At 34.7% G+C, this 16,943-nt stretch overlaps 1 long non-coding RNA gene and 3 other non-coding genes across 4 annotated transcripts in view; 2 read left to right on the forward strand and 2 right to left on the reverse strand.

Annotated features, from left to right (window-relative positions):
* The window catches only part of LOC129253079 (uncharacterized), a 54,258-nt gene that overhangs the window by 26,525 nt on the left and 10,790 nt on the right, over positions 1-16,943 (forward strand). The window lies entirely within an intron of this gene.
* On the reverse strand, positions 2,023-2,095 carry Trnaa-agc (transfer RNA alanine (anticodon AGC)). The gene has a single exon. It is a non-coding gene; the product is annotated as a tRNA-Ala (tRNA).
* Positions 2,885-2,957, forward strand: Trnaa-agc (transfer RNA alanine (anticodon AGC)). The gene has a single exon. It is a non-coding gene; the product is annotated as a tRNA-Ala (tRNA).
* Trnaa-agc (transfer RNA alanine (anticodon AGC)) lies at positions 3,578-3,650 on the reverse strand. Its single transcript has one exon. It is a non-coding gene; the product is annotated as a tRNA-Ala (tRNA).

Below are 16,943 nucleotides of genomic sequence, written 5' to 3' on the forward strand. Positions count from 1 at the left end.
AAAGCAAATAAAAGAAAAAAAAAAAAAATACCGCGGGCGAATCTGTCTCTTGGCTGCAAATACAATGGATGAGATTCTTGAAAAATGGACCTTTTAAAATGTTATGCAAAACTTCTTTAGATAAGTCTAAATTCTGCGTTTTGGATTTCTCACCTAAAAGAGGAAGACCAAAAAAATAAGCAGAAATGTTAAATTACTTCCATTATACACCACCACTAGACAAGTAACGGAAGAAAAACGTAAAGATTTTATGCGCTTACTACCATACATCCCTCCAGCTAGGAAGAGGAAACACTGGAAATGTTAAAATGGATCACTTTTTTTAAATAATTAATAAATGATTATGAATTATTTTATTAAGATGCTGTTTCAAAAAAACTCATAGTTCTTTATTGCCTGAAGTCATTACCTTAAGGGCATTCAGTTAATATTGGAAAAGGTCTCAGTCAATTCCAACTTCCATTTTCTTCTAAAATCCATACAAAATTTCGTATTAAAAATAAATTTCCGTTAGCTAAGACTACATCAATAAATCGTAAATAAAACGGTCGCGTAATGTAAAATATATGTTTTAATTAATTCAAGAACACTTTCATTTACATGTGAATAAAAAAACTTTATCATTATTAAATAAATTTATTAATGTAAGTATTTGTATGCAAAAAGTACAGTACAAACAATTTTGAAATTAGTTATACAACTTTGCTGCCAGTATACTGTAACAAATTTTATTAAGTAAATAAACGCTTTTTAAGTTTAAAATTAGCGCTATGAATCTCAAAAAATTGCATTGTTAAAAAATAAGGAATTTGAAATTATTACCTGGAAACGTACAAATGCATAAATTTAAACAGGCAAAATAAAAACTTAGGAACGAACAATAAATAAGCAACACTGGATCATTAAGGAGCTGCCAGACAAGGCAAGGAGAGTTTTATCAGAAAGCTTATTAAATTGATGAAATTTAAAAAGTACAATAGCACAAAATATATTTGTGTTCATAATATTAGCAGCGCGACATATTGGAAAGTTTTGACTATTTATTTATTTTTATCTCATTTCTTTTAAAAATATTTTTCATACTACATAAGAACCAAATAACTCAAAATTTTAAACTTTGCAAAAAATTAAAAAAACGTCATTTAAAGTTTATCAAACTACATCGAACTACAAAATTACTACAAAATACTGTAGAATTTTTCAAAGGTCTTTTGTTTCTTTGCCTAAAAAAAATGAAAAATTGTGCATTTATTTTGTGTATCATACGATTTTGAGTAGTAAGCCCATTGAATTTTGGTATAGTTGAGGACATTTTTTTGTAGGGGGTACTAGACCTCTCTCTCATATAGAATAATTCGTGCATATACTTTAAATCGAAAAATAAAAGTCGTGACACCTCAAACTTTTAATTAGAATTTGTAGAAAAATTTGGAGTATGCAGTTTTATAGTCAAGTGAGTTTTAGTACAACAAAGTGTAAGTTTCAAATGACTACAAAATACTGTTGAATTTTGTAAACTTTTTTAGTTGACGGTGCATATAAAATGCATGTAACTTGTGTGGAAGAAAAGGCGTAACATTAATCAGCATTCTTAGAAAATTTTCGAGTATGCAGTTTTTAGCCGATGGTTTTCCAAAAACAATCATTGGCCACATTTTTCCAGAAGATTAACTTCACAAAACTCATCTGAAATCGGTTGTGAAAAAAAAACGATGATGTGGGGGAACTGATATTTCAGGACCATCTTGTGATGCATATTCGGGCATTAGTTCCACTTGCATTCATTTCATAAAACCATGACCATTTGACTGTCAATTAAGGTGTAGACAAGGTTCGTGGCGAGTGCCACGCAAATTGGTTTAAAAGCATGCAAAGGTGTATTGCTCTTTACATACAATAATTTAAAAAATTACGTAGTCATTTTCGATTATAACTCCGTAGTTTTGAAAATCCATCTCAGAACTTTAGTAGCAACCCTCGTATTGACTTAGATTTTTATATAAATAAAAAATTGTTAACTATTGGAGATGCGGGGCATCGATCCCCGTACCTCTCACATGCTAAGCGAGCGCTCTACCATCTGAGCTACATCCCCGTTATATAGTTTTCTTAAAAATGCGATCGAAAAACTATAACACGATCAAATTAAATTGAGCAGTTCATTATCCTACTACTTAAAATGCAAGTAACGCTTATTTTTCTAAGCCGAAAGCTATAAGCAACAACTCTCAAGCAGTAACGGTATTCAAAATCATATGGAAGTTGAGGGCATAACGCATGAATTTTAACTAATCCGTATTTTCTACTTGTATTTTGAATATCTGTCTCTATTTTGTATAACTGGTTTTAAACATTGGCAATAAAAAAAAGAAATACTTACCCTTGAAATTTAATGAAATATTGATTTATGCATGTATGTGTGTATGTATGTATGTATGTATATATGTTTGTAAGTTTTACTTAGTTTTAACACCTTAAACCCCATTCATTTTTTACCAAACGCTCAAAATACTTTTCGTACTATTTTGCAGCTTTATGAACTTAAAATAACAAAGTAATTTTTTTGGCGAATTAGTTACAATACATACGTAAATATATCAGATCTCCTAAAGATACCGCATGTTTCGATATTCAATGCCCATTCAGCTTACAGATTTTTTTTATTCATTCACATACACACACGTACATATGCATAGGTATTATTTTGTCTTTTTGCATGCATATCTACTTAGGCTTGCGCGTAAATATTTTGAATTGAAATTCAAGTCAGTGTGATAATAGCCTTTGGCGTTGATTTTCAATACACCGTTAATAATCCGTTATATTCAATTTAAAATTTTGGTATCAAACATGTGTGTGTGTGTTAATATGTGACAAATATAACGGGGATGTAGCTCAGATGGTAGAGCGCTCGCTTAGCATGTGAGAGGTACGGGGATCGATGCCCCGCATCTCCAAATAAAAAATTTTTTGATCGATAAAAGTGAATTTTATACTTTTTTTCTTTTACTTGCTCCATGCAATATAGTAAATTATTTTAAATATATGGAACTTAAATGCGCAACTCAGGACAGCAAATAGATCAGATGCAGAGCAAGAGAGATCAGAGAGCAATGCTTAAATATCAGAAATAAGGGGTCTTTCAAAAGACGTGCGTAGATGTTGTAAAATAAAGCATGATTCCAACAGCCTTTGATTTGCCCACTCATTCGGACGATTATTTCCACCAAAAAAATTCCGAATTTCGCTATATTTTTATCTTAAAGATCGAGACCCTTTTCCTAATAACTTTCGCTAATTTTAACGCATTCTTCTATAGTTAAAAATTGTACGTCTGTTTACTTGACAAATGTCAAAGATGTCTTTACTAATACATCTAGGCGTCACTTTTGAATGACCCTTCTTATAATAAGGCTCTGAATATGTTATGTTATTAGATTTTGCTAGGGAAATTTTGTCTGTGTAAATTTGATATCCTCACAAATTAATGCGTCTGTATAAAATCACGTCCAATATACTAAAATCTCCATCCTTTTTTTCCAGTTAATAACTTTTGTTGTTTAAAAAACTTTCCGTTTGGAGATGCGGGGCATCGATCCCCGTACCTCTCACATGCTAAGCGAGCGCTCTACCATCTGAGCTACATCCCCATGATACATAATTTGTACGAATACTAGCCTATGATTGTTGAAACTGAGTATATCGGTTTTTTGCGAAAAAGAAAAAAGGCGCCTGAAGCAATTTTTGAGACCGACTTGCATTACTATTAAAATCATGTACTCTTTTAGCTAAGTAAGTACATCCAACTCTTTTTAAACCGTAGAAACGTGTAGATATGCGTAGATAAGCGCGCATTAAAGGAAAATCGTATAGAAAAATACATGCAACGTTTGGTAGATTGGGGTATAGGTTCCACAAAAAAAAAAAAACAAAAAAAAATGGTATAAGATGAAAAAAGTCTAAATATGTTTTCTAAAAACCGTGCAAAAGAAGGAATAATGAAATCTATATCACATAAGTATTTATACAACAAAAACAATTCATATTTTATTACAAACAAAAATTTAAATAGTGTACAGTAAAAATTCAATCCATACGTAAAAACATATAAATATGCAAATTGAAATTAGGGGAAAAATAAATTTTGCAACTATTCTTAGCTACTTTATAAAAGACATGCTCGTTTATTACGGACTGGACCAAAAATGCTATCATCAGTAGATATGTCAGATACTACAAGGTGAAGTCCAAAATAAATAAGACTGGCGTCATAAAAATGTTTTTGATAGCGCCATCGTTTTAATGAATTAATGCGTTGGACGTTACATCCCGAGCTGACTTCCAGTGAGAGTTTGGTGACATTCGGTTCTGTGGAAGCGAAGTTATTGCGTCTAAAGTGTCAGTATGCTTGTGTCATCGGTACAAAAATGAGTTTCGAACAAAGAGCTAATATCAAATTTGGTTTCAAAATTGGTAAAATGTTTCCCGAAACATTTAAATTGATGAAAAAAGTTTATAGCGATGCTTGTCTATCTCGTGCCAGAGTTCATGAGTGGTTTACACGTTTCAGAGATGGTTGCGCGAACGTAAATGACAATGAACATACGGGCCGCTCAAAATCAGTAATCACCGAAAGGTCCATCGAAATTGTTTGTAAATTTATCACAAATGAACCGAAAACGTTTTACAGGCCCCCCAAAAAGCTTGTACCGACATCCTGAAGGACATTCCGGTCAATGACCTGAAACACTCTTTCGAAAAGCTTTTAGATCGCGCAAAGCAGGGTATCGAGGCCAGAGGAGACTATTTTGAATAAATGAGCTCGAAATTATCAGAACGAAGCTCCTGTCCTTTCTATTTTAGTTCAGTCTTATTAGTTTTGGACTTCACCTTGTATGTCCGATATGTCCAGACCACCTGCCGAGTTTTATTCAAATTACTCAACGGCTTCTGTTGGTTTTCTCGTTATAACAAATTTGTTATTAGCGACCGTTTTTTGCTTTCTCGAGTAGTTTATACAAGGCGGAGCGAAATTAATCACTCTTTCGGAAAATTCATAAATTTTGCAAATGGCGACAAATGACTGACGTACGAAGTCATATTTGACACTTGTGAATGAGACAGCTGCATAAACAGAGAAGCAATGGAATGTGTAAAGGCCAAAATAAAGATTTCTATTATTTAAGATAATTTCCTGTATTTAGTAAAAAATTGCCAACAACAAAATTCGACGATTAATTTTGCATCGCTACCGCAGTAAACTTGGGAAGCTCCTTTCCGAGGTGTTAGATACCAAACAAGGCATTGAGAATTGAGTCGTCCAGCTTCTACATTTTACAAGATCATGAAATTGCAAGCATATTCAGAGGATATTAATACCATCGCCCAAATATATAAAAATGGAAAAAGGTTCAAAACCATTGAATCATAGGCGAGGGGAGGGAGGGAGGGAGTTACCTGTTGTGTGTCTCTTCTTTACTATTTTAAACGTAAACCTTTGTTTGTAATAAATAAATATTAATCACTTGATGTAAGTATGCTTCGTATTCCTGGAAATATCCAACTTGTTTGCATTTACACACTGTTACTGTTTGCTCAATATTTAATAGCTTCTACCATTAGCCATACAATGCATAATAGCTTTTACCCATACCATTTGGGCAGATAACAACTGCACTAATTACCTCATTATTTGTATAAATTAATAATTTTTGGGGTTTTCCCACTGTCACTAGTCTATATTTTCAAGAGTTTCGATTCTTTGTTGTTGTTGCAAGCAGCGTTCCAGCTGAACAGCGGATCAATTTCAATCCCCTGTAATAACAGTTAAAATGGATTCGTCTTGAGATAAGAAATTGTTTCTAAATGACCTTTTTTCATTGCAATTCGCGAAATAAATTTGTCTAGGAAAAGTTTTGGAGAATTTTATCACTTGTATGAAGAGTTACAACAAGACGAAAAGAAATTTTTCGAATAATCAAAAATTTCAATTAGTATGTTTGATTACATTTTGCCACAAATTGAGCCTTCTAAACAATGGAAAAATTTCTATACAATTTTTATAAAACTCCAATCATGGTCTCTGGAAGATTATTTGTAACTTTAAGGTAGGTACAGTCTGCGTCAGAAAAAAGGAATCGCGATTATTCATGAAGTATAAAAGATATTTTATTTATTTATTTATTTTTACAAGAGTAACAATTATAAATAACTGTCACACGTAAGTACTAAGCGCTGGCTGCCAGGGCCTTCGCCTTATGATAATATAAACTTAAGTATCTATAGGTATACTATACATACATACTAACATACTAATTTGTTTTTTTGGGTGAGGTTAAAGTTAAGGGAGGAGGAACTATGGTGGAGGTATAAAAGATATATATTTAAATATTTTTTTGCATGACAGTATGCACAAAACACCGAGTAGCAATTTCTCAATAAGCCGTGTAGTCTCCTTCGTTGTCGAGTATAGCCTGGCATCTTCTTTATGCTTTGAACCAGCTTTTCTGCGTAGTTCGACGAAAAGCAGGACTAGATTTTGTGAACTTGACACACGAGTTCTGGCAAGATGCGTTTTCATAGTTCCCCAAACATTTTCAATGGGGTTGGCGTCTGGGGACTGGGAAGGCCAGTCCAATATGGTGATTCCATTTTATTGTTTTGTTGTTTCTCAATGTGTTTTTCTGAGAGTAGTGGTTTTGATGATGTGGGACAGTGGGATATGTTCGCCTCCTCCAGTAGACATTCGATGGTGTTGATACTCACATTTATCGCCTTTTTAGCAAGAATTGTGCGTGCTTGGCGTAGTCCCTAAAATGGGTCCCGCTTAAAAATTTGGACGATCACTTTATTCTGCTTTTTTGTTGTGACTCGCTTCAAGCCACGCTCGGAAAAGTCATCAAAATTTTTGTACTCCTTATACCGCTGCACACTGGGCCAGAAGACCCGAGTGAGTGGCCAAAACTCTTTTTTCTTAGGAAAAGGCCATAAAACCGATTAAAACCACGTTTATTATAGTTTTTTAACTCTATGAATGCGAATCTGAAGTCAAAATTAAAAAATTCAAAATGGTGGATCCAAAATGGCGGACATGAATTTAAAAAAATCAGTATTTTTGTTTCAAACTCAGAATCTAGGGGTTTAGAACAAAGAAAATACGTCTAGAATTAGCTGTACTCATACACCCAGGATACACCGCGAGGAGGATTCTGGTACGATTTAGTATCCCAATTTTTTTTTTGTAATTTTTGTAATTTTTAATTTTTTTTTGTAATTTTTGTAATTAATTTTTAATTTTTTTTTGTAATATTTGTAATTTTTAATTTTTTTTGTTGTAATTTTTGTAATTTTTAATTTTTTTTAATTTGACTTAATTTTTGAATCTGCATTTAAGCTCAATTTATTCAGAATCAGAAGTTTCTTCTTCTGATAGTTCAAGTTCATCTAGAAGTTTGTGAACGTCATTAGACGCAATCATTTCATGATCGCGTTCGGCCTCTGTTTCATCTTCCGATTCATATTCGTCTTCATTTGCACTGGCACTGCTATGATCATTTTCCATATTTTGAGTATCTAACAAAAGTAACTGTTTAACTTCTGCTGAAAGTGGTAAACGTCTTCTGTTATTAGCTCTAGACAACCTGTTCATACTAGACAGTAATGGATCAGAAGTATCTAGTAATCGATTAAAGAGATCCTCTAAGTTTGTTTTCCTATCACATTGTCTACTGTGCCTGAGTCTGAAGTTTCTGTAATCTTTGTTTCTCGATTCAGATGCCTCTTCTCCATATACACCAACTGGTAAAGTACAATGTCTTATTATTTCTCCAGCATGAATCAAGATTTTATGAAGAGTTGCTGGCATTGGATACCAAGGATACAAGGTAACATACAAGCTTGCAGTGGTTAAGCAGAATTCTTCAAATTTTTCTGTGTTGATTGGTAGCTGACAAGAAAGGCAAACTAAAATAATTTTCAAATTATTTACGAACTGGCAATCAATCTTTAAGCATTCAGCAAAAATCTCTGCATTTCTGACAATGTTTAACTACATAGTTACAGCAGAGCGTTATTTGGGGTACTACTGCTGCTCTGAAGTAGTAAATGCAAACACTGAATTAAACTCGATTTTCCCTCGGTAGTTTTGGCTCAAACATTAGTGGGTCAGAATTATTTGAGATTTCTATCACACTAATACCGATATTTCAGACATGTTTATGAAAAGGCGCAAAAAGGCGCATATATACCTTATTTAATACTTCTTTACGAACAATTTGGCATAAAATTTAATTCATTTGATAGGGGACTTCGGGGAACTTTGTTTTCAAAGTAAGTCATGTATGAATAAAAAACAGATTTTGTTGATTAAATGTTAAAAAAAAACTTATTCAACATAAATACACATGGTTTCAATTATAAATTATTTTTTGATATCCATAAAGAAAAGTTATGGACGATAATAACATCTTGAGTAGTATTTTTCACAACAACTTATTGATAAACATTGTTTGAAAGTGTTAAAAATCGAACTAAAACTTTGACTTTGAACTGTTACATAAAAAAAACTAATTGATAAAAACTAATGAAACTTCATAATTTGGTGTAAAAAATTACTCAAAATAAGATGATGTTATAAATTTCCTGTTTAAATTAAGTCGAAAATTTTTATTTTTGGCCACTCACTCGGGTCTTCTGGCCCAGTGTGCGCTGATTCCACATCACAACAAACTTTTTTGATTTTTAATTCCTTTTGCAGCCGCGGCCCTGCCTGCATAAAAATACCGCCTCAAAACGCTTCGCGTACTTCTTACTCATTTTTGTTTGGTTGCGTTTACGGGAAAGTTTCGAACGATACTAACCTGAGTTAGCACTGGCGTCGTAGCCCTTGAGTAGGACTATTATGCAGCAAAAAGCAGAACGAAATATAATATATCTTGAAGTTACGGAAGGCAAAATTTAAGATAACTGACCCTTCCCTTATGCGACTCCTGGGGACCCATTTGAAAATGTGGCAGAAACCCATTGCCAGTAATTTCTAATACAGTATTTAGTTTATTTATATTATTTTATTTATATAAATTAATTATTATATATTGCCATTAATAAAGTTTTCAGAAACTGGTATTTATTTCACAGTTGCAAACAGTTAAAGGAAATGTAACCAATTCACTACAGCAAGAGGGTAGTCTTTGAAAACAGTACCACACAGTTTGATGCTGACCACTTGCGCAACGTGTTCGTATTCGTCTTAGCTTGCACTGTAATCACTTTTATACATATAAAGGGTCCGCCATATAACTTTACGGAATTAAAAACGCTATAAAAAAGAAACTATTCAATATTTTTCCAAACTGTTTTTTTATTTTTAAGTACAATCCTTCCGGTTAATGATGGAATACAACTTCATTCATATGGCTGCCTCGGCTAGCCATGCACCATCCCATACGATCGGTCCAATTTTTCAACACATTTTCGATTGTATGCGGCTGTATTTCAGCTATGACAAATCGCAGCTCCGAGGCGGCCAAACGATATCAGAATTTCGGCTGATAATGCGATCTTCGAAGACAGTGCGCAAAAGATTGATTCGGTGCTTTTCTTCTTCCCATTGCCGTACGTAATTTTCGTACACATTCTGCAACATTACCTTGATTTCCAAAGTAATGTCGCAATATTTCTCAGCGTTCTTTGAGCGTATACACAACCATTTTCGTTCAGCGGAAGAATAAAACTAATTTTCTGTCAAATCAGATGACAGCTAAGTGTTACCATTCTTCAAATAATACCTAGTTAAAATCCGTAACGATAGATGGCGGGCCCTGTATTTACTTAGCACTGTTTTTCGTCGTCGGCTTCGCTTCAACTCTGTCTGCAATCTATCAATGTGCATGCAACAGTCAAAAACCGGCAAGAATGCGGTACAGTAATTATTCAAGAGAAAGAACTTTAGTATATTGTATTAATTGCAGTTTTATGCCTAAATGTTACAGTTTTTGTTAACTGACCATTGAAGTCTTCCTAATTTGATCTCAAGTTGATCTAAATTATTAAAGAAATATGTAAAACTTCATTTACCATTGATATTTTAATTAAGAGTCTACGATGAAGCGATGGAGCGGGTTTATTCTTGGTTTTTGTTTTTTGGTTTTTGTTTGTTCGTATGGAGAGTGATAGACCCTAATGTATGTACATACATATTATAATTCAGTGAAGAAGATAGTTAGAATGATTTGTTTAATAGTGTTAGAAGTAACTGCTTACGGCTGGAGAGACCCATACTGAGATTTTCCAGGAAATATATCAGTGGAAAATTCAATTCAATATTTCTTACACTTTTGGGAAAAATCAATAATACAAGAAAAAAAAAATCGTTTACTTATTTCTAAAGGGTGGGTAAGTTTCATGGGCCGGTGTTGATTTTGAATAAAATACAATTTTTTTAAGAAATTATTGTCATTTCTCTTTATTATGATAATATTGGTATAGCTCAATTACGTTTAAAACAAAACATTGGCCAAATGGCCGCCGCGGCGGCACACCTCAATCCGATGGTCCAAATTTTCGATAACGCTGAGGTATAATTGAGGTTCTATGCCGTTAATGTGCCAAATTATCTCATCCTTTAGCTCTTGAATTGTTGCTGGCTTATCGATGTACACCTTTTCTTTCAAATAATCCCAAAGAAGAAGTCCAACGGTGTCAAATCACATGATCTTGGCGGCCAATTGACATCGCCGCGACGTGAGATTATTCGGCCATAAAATTTTTCGCGCAAAAGAGCCATTATTTCTTTAGCTGTGTGATGAGTGGCACCGTCCTGTTGAAACCACATATCGTCCACATCCATATCTTCCAATTCGGGCCATAAAAAGTTCGTTATCATCTCACGATAGCGAACACTGTTCACAGTAACTGCCTGACCGGCCTCATTTTGGAAAAAATACGGCCCAATGATGCCGCCGGCCCATAAACCGCACCAAACAGCCACTCTTTGTGGGTGCATTGGTTTTTCGGCATCACTCTTGGATTATCATTTGCCCAAATGCGGCAATTCTACTTATTGATGAATCCACTGAGGTGAAAATGTGCCTTATCCCTGAGGATGATTTTCTTCACGATAATAAGCTTGAATAACTTTAACGCGTTGCTCGATTATGTACCTTTCCACGGTTCAAATTGAATTAGGCTGAAATTGAAAAATGTCAAAGAAAATGCAGAAAAAAGCTTGACCTTTAGGTGTGGTTTACATTCAACATCGGCCCTTGAAATTTAACCACACTTTATATTTGCACATTAGGGTGTATCACTCTCCACACAAAATCATACATGCATGTTAAAAATAAAACTTTAATTACAAAATCACTTTCCTTTTTTTCCATGAGAACTATACAATTTATTTATATGTATTTTAAGACTTTCGCCAAAATATTTGTGCAAAATGTTAAAATTTACGTTAGCTGGACCGATTTCAAAATACCTCTAAAAATTTCATTATTTTGATTTCGTTGATAAAAGTCATAAATATCTTTATACAGATCTTTCATCTGTGGTGATTTTGTTTTTAATAGTAACATTTAAGCTGCCGTGTGATTTCTCTATATGTGTTTTTGTTTTTCATTACAATGATACGAGAGGACACTTTTTTGTACTTTATGTTGAGAAATGAAATAAAGCAAAATAAATAAAATATCTGCATACTCTGTTTTCCCATTTTCGCAAAATATCGTGAAATATGGAACACTTTACAAAAAAATCGTATACGTATCAAATTAGGTGTGAGTGACTGTACATACCCACGAGTGTTTAGGCGTCTCATCGTCCAGCGCGCAAAACGGTAAATGCTGTTTTTTTACTAATTGCTTCTTCTTATTATAAGCCGCAGTCGCTTGAAATGATAACGAAGACTACAATACAAGTATCCCGTATAGTATCCAGAGAGAGTTCGTAAGTGCTTTCCATCCACTTTTAGGAGTTCACTTGATGATCATCTAGAAGAAAAGATAAAATGTTTGCTTGCCTCTGTCTTGGGTGCTCCATTCAGTATTGCATGAATTCCGTGTCTTTCCGGTCGTTGAGAAATTTCTTTATGTGGGCTTCCGGCCCATGGAATTTTGATGTACAGCCTGATTTCATTTGGCAAATTACTTATATGAATATATGTAATTTTACATAGAAATATCTAATGAACGGCATATGGTTTATTACGAGAAGCAACTCACAACAATCAAAGGTTTACCAACGGCTGCCTGGCTCGTTCACCAAAGGAGGCCAGCTGCTTCCATGAGTTAAGTAAACTGAAAATATTCCTTTGTTGTCATAAGCAATTGGAGCGCGCAGAAGTTGTTTTACAATTTTGAATAAAACCTCCAATAAAGCATGAATATATGCGCATGCAATATATCAAAATAAATTTGCGATTCCTTAGCACGATACTCAAGTAATTTCCAATTTGATGTTGAAAAAAAAAATCCTATAAATTATCTACGAAATTTTAATAGTCACACCATACGGCATTAACCGCAACATTTTTGGCATATAAACAAATTGGCTAACACAGCTGGCCGGCACAATAGGCAGAGTAGCCAATAAACGAGAGCACCCATACACGTAACAGCCACCAGCAACGGCAAACGCTCGATGTAAAATAAATAAAACTCACACGCTGAGATGAGTAGACAACGAGAGTTGAACAAATTTGTCAAGAGTTAAAACTCAAGTGGATGCAGTGGGAGTTAAATAGTAAGTTCAAAGTTCTGAGTGCTGAGTGAGGCTGTAGTGCTCGCTGAGCACATTTACAGCTGCTGGGGGGCTACCACACTTGAGTGAGGTTGTCAAGTGAAATTTACTGAGCACTTTTGGACCACTTTTGTGTCACGGCTAAATGGGAAAATTACTTCCAAATGCATGTGTGCTATCTGCGCTTGTATGAGTGTGAGTGCACGACTCGTAATCATAACAAAAATATCAATAACAATGAAAACAATAACAAACACTTAAAACAGCGTGAGCTTGGTGAGGGCTGCGAGGGCTGCTGCGATGGCGTTTTCTTGCCGGTCTGATCGCGCTCTTTTTCCATTCTATTAAAATAAAATTGAAAAAAAGTGTGCGCATCGAGTTTTTTTTTTCTCAACTTTACAGAATTACTTATTATTTGTAAAATTCTATTATTCATTCATTCTTTCATTTCCCTTACGTTGGCGACGTGTGTATGTATGTAGTCGATGTGGTGCTGTGGTGCTGTGTTGCTGTAAACGCCACTGCCACCCTCACCATGAACGCCCTCCAGTTGTGTGTACAGGTTTTCTGCTGTTTTTGTTGGCTACAGCTACCGTTGTTGCTGTCACTGCCACTGCCACTACCGTCGCTGGCTGGTTGGTTGGTTAGTTGGTTGTTTCGCTGTTTTGTTGTTTATGTTGAGCGTGTGTGCGGTTGATTGACTAAATGACTGAATGCTTGGAAAATAAAATCAACATGACGCACTCAAGTGTCAAGTTAATATGCGATTGTTGCTCGTTACGGTCACATCGGGCAGCATTACGGTGCCGTTTAGTCAAGAACAACGTAGCGTAGCGTTACCGGTTTACTTGCGGTTTGAAACGGTCGGTTGTGATTAGGCAAACAGTCGTCGGGAGACAGTTACTAAGGCTATCCGTCGGTTGAGCAGTTCGACAGGCCGGAATCGTTAAGGAATGGCTTAACAGGGGATATAGCGATTTACAACAACAAAAAAAAAAAAAAAAAAATTATAATAATAATAACAAAAAAAAAAACAAAAAAACGAAAACAAAAAGAAAAACAAAAAATGTTATATTGGTGGTGATAGTGACAGTTGCAAAATGTAACGAAAAAAGGTAAACAAATATTATTTAAAAACTTTCCATGCAATTAAAATATTTAAAAAAATTTTGCCATAGCGGAAATAGTCTTTAAACAACTTTCTGTCTTTATGCGATTTTTGTTATTCACAGAATATAATAAAAAAAAAAAAATATATAGCCTAAATGCTATAAAAAAAAAAAATGAAAACAAAGAACTTTTAAAAACTGTATGCTTTGATTTTTTTTTCTGATAATTGAAAATTTTGATTCAATTGTATGCACTTTGCTTATTCTATCGTTTCTATACTTTGTTGTACTGCCACATTGTGGCGCGTGGGATTTCAAATTTGCTAAAATCGACATCAACGTCAAAAGAGTCCGAAGTGCGCAGCTGTGAAAATGAAAATGCTAGAGAAATAAACACAAAATCTGTTTGAATATTTACTAGCAAATGTAGTGGAAATATTGGTATTAAAATTTGAAAGTTATGGGACAGTAAAGGGGTGCTGCCGCCATCGTTTTACTACCAGATGCTCCTCCTGGCGCTTGCTACAAAACTCTTTCTAATTTTGCTGTTCTAATGTGAGAAATATAAGAAATGATAAAAAGTATTATAAATTTACTTTAAATGGATAATTCTACATTATATTGTTGAAGAAAATTAAAAAAAAAAATAGTTTTAAATAAAAATTTGCTGAAGTGAATTTCTTAAGTGAACGCGTTTAATTTAAATCTACAATGTAATGATAATGCAAAAAAAAAATTTATTTACTACATTTAGCATAACTGAACTTGCGAAGAAAATGCTTTATTTACTTGGCGGTCCCTGCAAATCGCAGGGCCATCTATGTGAAATACCAGCATTAAAAATAGACTATTTGACTGCATTCAAAGAGATCCTTTAATGGCTATTTTCTTTTATCGCATTCACATCACAAAATATATGGGAAAATCAGGCACTTGATTTTAAAGTCATAAACCTCTGTTTTCACTTGAAAAAAAATACGAAGTATTGCCTTGAAACCTCATTCTGTGACAGGCTACATAAAAGTGATGCTAAGAAAGGAAGTGAGTTAGCGTGAAATTTTTGTTGGATTATAATTTTGGAAACAGTTATGAAACAATGTGTGAATACATTACTACAGTAGTTATAGATACCAGGTATGTGATGTACAAGTATAAGGTAAGTATATATAAGGCGGCGTGGTACCATCCTCGTGCATGAAATTTTAAATCAGCTATAACTTTGGAGCTAAAAGTCACATCACATTAAAATTGAATGAGGGTACTTTACTCAGATAGATGGCTGTAATAAGATAAATGAAAGCGAGTGTAAGTTTCCATTTTATAAATAAAACAAAAGACGATTTTGAGTGATGAAAATCTTTATATCGACCGTTATGCGATTCATTGCTTGTCTGTTTGCTGTCTAAGGACTAACACCTCGTATTACGCACTGGCTCTATACTTCTGTAGTTAGGCCAATCTTAATGTATGGAATACTTGTATGGTGGCCATCTGCTCAAAAGGTGACTTACATTCAAATCATGAGTAAGGCCCAAAGAACAGATTTTTATGCATCTCTGGCGCTTTAAGAACTACCCCAAACAAAGCGCTGTAAGTGCTAATCAATTTACCTGCCCTAAATCTGGTAGGGAAACACAGACTCAAAAGTATGGCGCTATGGAAAGACCGGTGGTTTGGTCACGCTTCTATTTTGCACTCTCTGAATAGTTACAAACAAGAAATAGACTACTCTATCCCTAGACTCACCTTTTAAAGGCTCTTCAAGACGAGTATACGGTCAAGAAGGGAGTGGCAGACACCAGGGCCATGGAGAAGGGGGGAATTAAACTTTTATACAGATGGTTCCAAGCTAGACGATAAGGTTGGCTATGAAGTTTTCTCGAAGGAATTAGGACTGGAACTATCCGTTCGACTACCAGACTACTGCAGCGTCTATCAGGCAGAGGTACTAGCTATAAAAGAAGTGGCTACATATCTAAATACGCACGCCGTAACAAAAACGACTATAAATATTATATATTCTCGGATAGCCAGGCGGCCATCAAATCAATGAATGCGGCTTTACTAAGATCGAAGGTTGCACAGGAATGCCGGGTAGCTCTAAATGATATTAGTGACGTATTCAAGGACAGCTTTATTTGGGTTCCGGGACATAAAGATATTGAGCGAAACTGTAAAGCTGATGAGCTAGCCAGAAAAGGTACTGCTCTCCAACTGCTCAGTGATAAAAGTACCATTGGAATACCGATGGCCACGAGTAAACTAATAATAAAAAAAACACATTATCCAAGAGACCAATAGGTCGAGCACTTCCTTTGCAATTGTCCAGCCCTAGCTAAAATCAGAGCAGGTTGTCTAGGTAAATACTATATTATTTTAATGCTCTTTCAGAACTGTCTGGGGGTTGGCATCAATACTACGTTTCATAAGAGCCACAAAATGGTTCCACGAAGGAAGATAAATGAGGTTCCCGTGTAGCACAGTGGTATCACAACGGACCTGTAAGGTCTAGGTGAGTTGGTCGTGCTGACCGACTACCACCATAACCTAACCTAACGTAACCTTGCTGTCTAGTTCACAAGTGTCAAATGTGATTGACGTTCGACACCATTCCCAAAAATTATAAATCCGCCGATGGGGTGATTAATTTTGCGCCACCTTCTACTTTCAGTGGCGTACGCTTTAAGTGACACACTTTTGTACTCATCTTCAAATACCGACCTTAGATGATCATATTAATTTATTCACTGTAACTCTAATCCGAGGTTTTACGGTTTTGAATGCTCCTGGCACTCCACTACGTCTACAACGAAAATATCGCCTCGCTTTATATGGAAATACGTGGACAAAAACGAGCCCAGCTCGTTGAGTTGGCAAGCTGTTAAAATATATTAAGATTCAGAAACCTACTGCTAGCTTAACTTTACTGTTTAACTTCTAAGCCATGTATTAAAAATTACCTTTAAACACTTGCAGTAAGACTATAATTAGTGAAAGTATGAACGATGCCCCGCTACCCGAAAGATAAGCAAACGACGGATAGTAACTCGAAACGTAAATATTTAATCACTGTTTTTTTAAATAAAAATATAAAAATAA

Source organism: Anastrepha obliqua, chromosome 1 (genome assembly GCF_027943255.1).
Source record: "Anastrepha obliqua isolate idAnaObli1 chromosome 1, idAnaObli1_1.0, whole genome shotgun sequence".
Taxonomy (NCBI): Eukaryota; Metazoa; Arthropoda; class Insecta; order Diptera; family Tephritidae; genus Anastrepha; species Anastrepha obliqua.